Raw genomic sequence first — 6,000 nt, 5'->3', positions numbered from 1 at the left:
CCTGGACCGGGGCATGAACCCATGTCCCCTGCATCGGCAGGAGGACTCTCAACCACTGCACCACCAGGGAAGCCCAGGAATTATGATACTTTTGACTTTATTATTCTTTTTCAGGATTGCTTTGGCTATTCAGGGTCTTTTGTAGCTCCATATGAACTTTAGGATTGTTTTTACCAACTCTGAAAAATGCCATTGGAATCTTGATAGGGATTGTATCTATAGATGACTTTCGGTAATATGGACATTTTAACAATATCAACTTGTCCAAACCAGGAACAGAGAATATTTTTCCATTTGTTTGTATCTTCTTCAATGTCTTTTATGAAAGTCTTGTAGTACAGCTCTTTCATCTCCTTGGATAAATGTATTCTTTAATATTTTATTATTTTTGATACTACTGTGAATGGTATAGTTTTCTTTATTTCTTTTTGAGATATTTTGTTGTTAGTGTATAGAAACCTAACTGTGTTCTATGTGTTTATTTTGTATCCTGAAACTACTAAATTTGTCTATTAGTTCTAGCAGTTTTTCGGTGGAGTCTTTATTATTTTTTTCTATATAAGATCATATCACCTGTAAACAAAGACCGTTTCACTTCTTCCTTTCCTGTTTGGGCCCCTTTATTTCTTTTTCTTGCCTATTCTCTGGCTAGGACATCCAGCACAGTGTTTAATTGGAGTGGTGAGAGTCAGCACTCTTGTCTTGTTTCTGATCTTAAAACTTTCAGCCTTTCACCATTGAGTATCATGTTGACTGTGGGTTTGTCACATATGACCTTTATTGTTTTAAGATATGTGCTTTGTATAGTCAATTTGTTGAATGTTTTTATCATGAAAGGATATGGTATTTTATCAATTTTTTTTCTGCCTCTATTGAGATGAACATGTGATTCTTTTATCTTTAATTCCATTAATGTGTTGTATCGCTTTTATTGATCTGCTAATATAGAAACATCCTTGAACCCCAGGAACAGATCCCACTTGATGGTGGTGAGTGATCCTTGTAATGTACTGTTGAATTTGGTTTGCTAATATTTTGTTGAGCATTTTTGCATCTATATTTATCAGGGATATTGTTCTATAATTTTCTTTTCTTGTAGTATCCTTACCTGGCTTTGTTATCAGGGTAATGATGGCCTTGTAAAATGAGTTTGGGAGTATCCCCTCCTCTTCAATATTTTAGAAGAGTTTGAAAAAATTGGCATTAATTCTTCTTTAAAATGTCTGATAGAATTCACCGGTGAACTCATCTGGTCCTGGACCTTTTTGTGTTAGGAGATCTTTTTTATTACTGATTCAGTCTCCTTACTCATAATTGATCTATTCAGATTTTCTGTTTCTTCATGATTCAGTCTTGGTAGGTGTATGTTTCTAGGACTGTATCCATTTCTTCTAGGTCAGCCAGTTTATTGGCATATAATTGTTCATGGTAGTCTCTCGTTATCCTTTGTATCTGTGTGGTATCAGTGGTAATGTCTCCTCTTTCATTTCTGATTTTATTTGAGTCTTCCCTACTTTTCTTAGTCTAGTGAAGTGTTTGTCCATTTTGTTTACCTTTAAAAAAAAACAGCTTAGTTTCATTTATCTTTTCTTTGGTTTTCTGATCTCTATTTCATTTATTTCCACTCTGACCTTTGTTATTTCCTTACATCTGCTAACTTTGGGCTTAGTTCATTCTTTTCTGCTTCCTTGAGATATAATGTGAGGTTGTTTGAGTTCTCTCTTGTTTCTTAATATAGGTATTTATCACTAAAATCGTCCCTCTTAGAACTGCTTTGAAATGTCCTATAGGCTTTGATATATTGTGCTTCCATTTTCATTTGTTTCAAGATATTTCTTGATTTCCCTTTCAGTTTCTTCTGTGACCCATTAGTTCTTCAGGATATTGTTTAATCTCCACTATTTGTAAATCTTCCAGCTTCTATTCTGTTCTTGATTTCTACTTTCATACCATTGTGGTCAGAAAAGATATTTGGTATGATTTGAATCTTCTTATATTTGCTAAGACCTATTTTGTAACCTATCATGTGATCTATCCTGGAGAATTTTTCATGTGCAATTGAGATGAATGTGTATTCTGCTGCTGTTGGATGGAATTTTTTGATTATGTATATTACTTACATTTGGTCTAAAATGTGGTTCATGTCCATTGTTTCCTTCTTTATTTTACGTCTGGATGATCTATCCACAGTTGAACGTGGAATGCAGGAATTCCCTACAATTATTGTATCATTTTCTTTATCTCCTTTCAGATATGTTAGATGTGGGCTGCATATATATTTGATTGTTATATCTTGAGAAATTGACCCACTTATTATATAATGACCATTTTTCTCTTGTCACTGTTTTTGACTTAAAGTCTATTTTATCTGCTGTAAGTATAGCTACCTCTGCTCTCTTTTGGTTTCAACTTGTATGGCATGAAATATGTTTTGTCATCCCTTCACTTTGAGCCTATGTCTGTAACTTAAAGCTGAAGTGTTTCTCTTGTATGCAGCATACAATTGGGTCTTTTCTTTTTTTAATCGATCCAGTCACTCTATACCTTTGGACTGGAGAAGTCAATCCGTTAACATTTAGAGTAATTTTTAATAGGTAAGGATTTACTAATGCCATCTATCAATTGTCTTCTGGCTCTTTTGTAGTTCCCTTTTCTTTCCTTTCTTGCTGCCTTCCTTTGTCAATTGATTTTTCTTTTTAATATACTGGTATGCTTCATTTCCTTTCTCTTTATCTTTTGTGTGTCTTTTGTAAATTTTTGCATTGTGGTTCCAGTGAGGTTTACATAAAACATATGTATAAAACAGTTTATGTTTTGCTGATAACAATTTAACATCTACCATATACACAGTGATACAAAAAAAAAATCTATCCTTTTACTCCTCCCAGTTTATATTTCTGATGTCACCATTTACATCTTTTTTATATTTTGTATCCTTTAACAAATTGTTGAAGCTACAGCTATTTTTAATACTTTTGTTCTTTAACCTTTATACTAGAGTTAAGTAGTAAATGCATCACCATATTACAGTATTTGGGTATTCACACTGGTAAATTCTGAATTTACCAGTGTGTTGTATATTTTCATATTACTAAATTACATCCTTTTGGTTCAGCTTGAAGAACTCCTTTTAGCATTTCATATAAGGCAGGATTAGTGGTGATGAATTCCCTCAGCTTTTGTTTATTAGGGAACATCTTTATTTGACCTTAAATTCTGAAGGACAACTTTGCTGTGTAAAGTATTCTTGGTTGGCAGTTTGTTTCTTTTAGCATTTTATCTTATCCCATTCTCTCCTGGGCTACATAGTCTCTGCTGAGAAATCCTGACAGCTGATAGCTTTATGGATATTCCCTTGTATGAAAGATTATTTTTCTTGCTGCTTTAAAAATTCTCTCTTTGTCTTTGTTTTTATTCAGTTTATTATTATGTACTTTGGAGAAGATCATTTTGGATTGAAATTTTGAGGTAATCTATTAGCTCCATGAACTTGCATGTCCAAGTCTCTTCCCAGATTTGGGAAGTTCTTAGCCATTGTTTCTTTACATAAGCCTTCTGTCCCTTTCTCCCTTTCTTCTCCTTCTGGGACTCCAATTATAGGTAAATGATATTTTTTGATGGGCTCCCCTAAGTCCTATAGGCTTTCTTCAGTCCTTTTAATTCTTTTTGCTCCTTTAGCTGGATCAGAAGCCAGTTGCAGACACACTCACAGTCATGAGGACTAGGGCAGGTGGCAGGGCAGGGGCCAACTATGGGGTCACTGGCAACTGCAGAGGCCCTGGCTGTCAGTGTGCTCTCCTGTGGCTGTATACTCTCCACCCACTGTGCACACTGCAGTGATTTGGGCTGCGGACATACAGGTGCAAAGCTGGAGGTGTTCGCTACAGATTGCTGTGATGATGTGGCTGTTAACAGAAGGTGGGGTCTGCTCTGACCTGCAAGCATTTGTGGGGACCCTAGCTATTAACGTGCTCACCCACTGCTGCACTCTCTCCCCTTGCATGTGCGTGCTGCAGTGGATGCCGATGCCAGGCATCAGGCCAGTGGTATGCAGTTGCATAGCTGGAGGGGTTAGCCACAAATATGAGCACAGTGGTGGGAGTCAGCGGGGATGGTCCAGACTGGTGTCTTGCACTTGCACGACTGCAGAAGCCTGAGCTGGCTGCAAATGGGGCTTCCTGCTTTGGGGGTGGGGAGAGACTCAGGCAGCTGGTGCCAGTGAAAGCAAATACCTGTGGGGGGAAAGCTGGCGAGATGTGCAGGGGGTCCATTGGCAGCTGTGCTGGCTGTTGGCTTCAACAGTGGCAAAATCTGCTGAGTTTGTTACAGAGCCAGTCTCTGTGAACTGTGATCACTCCTGCTGCCTGTCTGCTAAGAATAGCCTCTGCTTTTCTTCCCTGTCCCAAGCTGGCTCAATACGGCTCGGCTTTGCCAGTCTGTGTGAGGTGAAACCAAAATGGGAACTTGGGCAGTGCCCCACTAGGGTGGAGAAGCTGGTCATTCACCCCATTCTTCCTCTCCTGGTGAGAGGAGCTCCTAGCTGGGAAGTTCCTAAAGGCAAAACGAAGTTGTCTTCCTTCTCTTCTTGTGCAATTATTCTCAGTTGTTTTTTTTTTGTTGTTGTTCCACAGTGTTGCTAAATCTTTCTAAGTGAGCTCTAGAGGAATTTTGGAGCTGTTTTTGTTCATGGATATTGGTCCAGTTGTTGACCTTTGCGGGTGCACATGGAAGCTGGGTTTTCCAATGTTGCCTTTTTTTTCCACCCTCCAAACTAATCCAAGAGATTAAGTTTTGAAATTCTTTTACAAATCCTTTGAAATGTTATATCTCTTAAATTTCTTATAACCACTCAAGGTTTTAAGTAAAGACTTTAATAAAATGATAATTAAAGCAAAATAAAAGTTTCGTTAAGTATGCATTCCTTTAGATTTTATTTTGGGGAGAAGTTGATTCATGATCACTGTTAGGGAAATGTGTCCTGGAAAAAATGGAAGTAAAGAAACTTATTTGTGCCTCTGTGATTCAAATATCCCTGACTTGAACTGTCTGCCTCATGGAACTGACGGGTTTCTTCAGATACTTACTAATAGCATTTATCCTTAAAATTTTTACTTTATAAACTACTTAAAGTAAAAATGCCTTATTTGCCTTTCCAAATATAATGTAAATTCCTGTAGATTAAAGAACAAGAAAAAAAATAGACCAAAACCTATCTATCTCTGTGCCATGGTGATTAAAATAGTGCCTTGTACTTATTCTCAATATCGCTTTCTTTGACAGTGATTAATTTATTTAAATCATTTGACTGAGAACTAGAAAATCAGGTTTAATTAATACCATTCTGGGTCTGATGGAGCCCTAGTTATTATTTAGTATCCTTCATTGACATGAAGATAGTTTAGATTAATTTATCCCATAATTTTTTATTGATTACCTACTATGTGCCAGATGCTCTTCTAGGCAATGTGGAATCAACACAACAACAAACAAGCAAATAAAAATAAAATACAATAAAAACCCATATATTTCTGCCCTTGTAGATTTTAAGGTAAGTCACATAGTGGGTTAGTGGGCTCCTGTGAAGGTAATTAAACTCTCCTGCGCTTCTATCTATAAATTTGCCTTTTGAATTTTTCTCACATTCATCCCATTCATTCCTTTTCTACTATTACTAACTTATTTCAGACCTTCATTTTAGTTGTTACCAAAATTATAAAATATTTTAATAGCAATTGTTTTGTTTATATGTTTAAATGTTACCACTGTTTTCCAGAAGAGTCTTCCTAAATCATGAATTTAAACATGTCTTCCCCTTACTCAAAAAATCCTTGCCTGTTTTTGCCCATAGAGGAAGCCTACATTCCTCACGATAATATTCAAGGCCTTCCATGATTTAAAACCAGTGTACTCTCGTGGACACACTTTGAATATTTACCCTCAACCACCATTCTAGACCAACATAACTGATATTCCCCATGTATATCTTGAATCTTCCTGCCT

This window comes from Physeter macrocephalus, chromosome 7 (assembly GCF_002837175.3).
Source record: "Physeter macrocephalus isolate SW-GA chromosome 7, ASM283717v5, whole genome shotgun sequence".
NCBI lineage: Eukaryota > Metazoa > Chordata > Mammalia > Artiodactyla > Physeteridae > Physeter > Physeter macrocephalus.
This window is presented reverse-complemented; position numbering follows the sequence as displayed.